Here is a 221-nt window from a genome sequence, read left to right as displayed (position 1 = left end):
CAACGCGGCGCGGAATTCAGCTGCGCGCGTGCAGCCGAGTCCCCCGGGGCCGCGACGGAAACGGGGGGTTACAGCGTGGAAGTGAGCTCCCGTCCTCTCCGCCTCTGCCGCACGCCTGCGCCCCAGCCCAGCACTCTCGCCGGCGCGGGCGGGCGGGACCCCATTTCCAGGTTCCTTCCGGAGGCCCCGCAGCCTCCGCTCTCACCACCCGGCGCCGGGGA

This window comes from Myotis davidii, unplaced genomic scaffold, assembly GCF_000327345.1.
Source record: "Myotis davidii unplaced genomic scaffold, ASM32734v1 scaffold449, whole genome shotgun sequence".
Taxonomy (NCBI): domain Eukaryota; kingdom Metazoa; phylum Chordata; class Mammalia; order Chiroptera; family Vespertilionidae; genus Myotis; species Myotis davidii.
Note: the sequence above shows the minus strand (reverse complement) of the source record.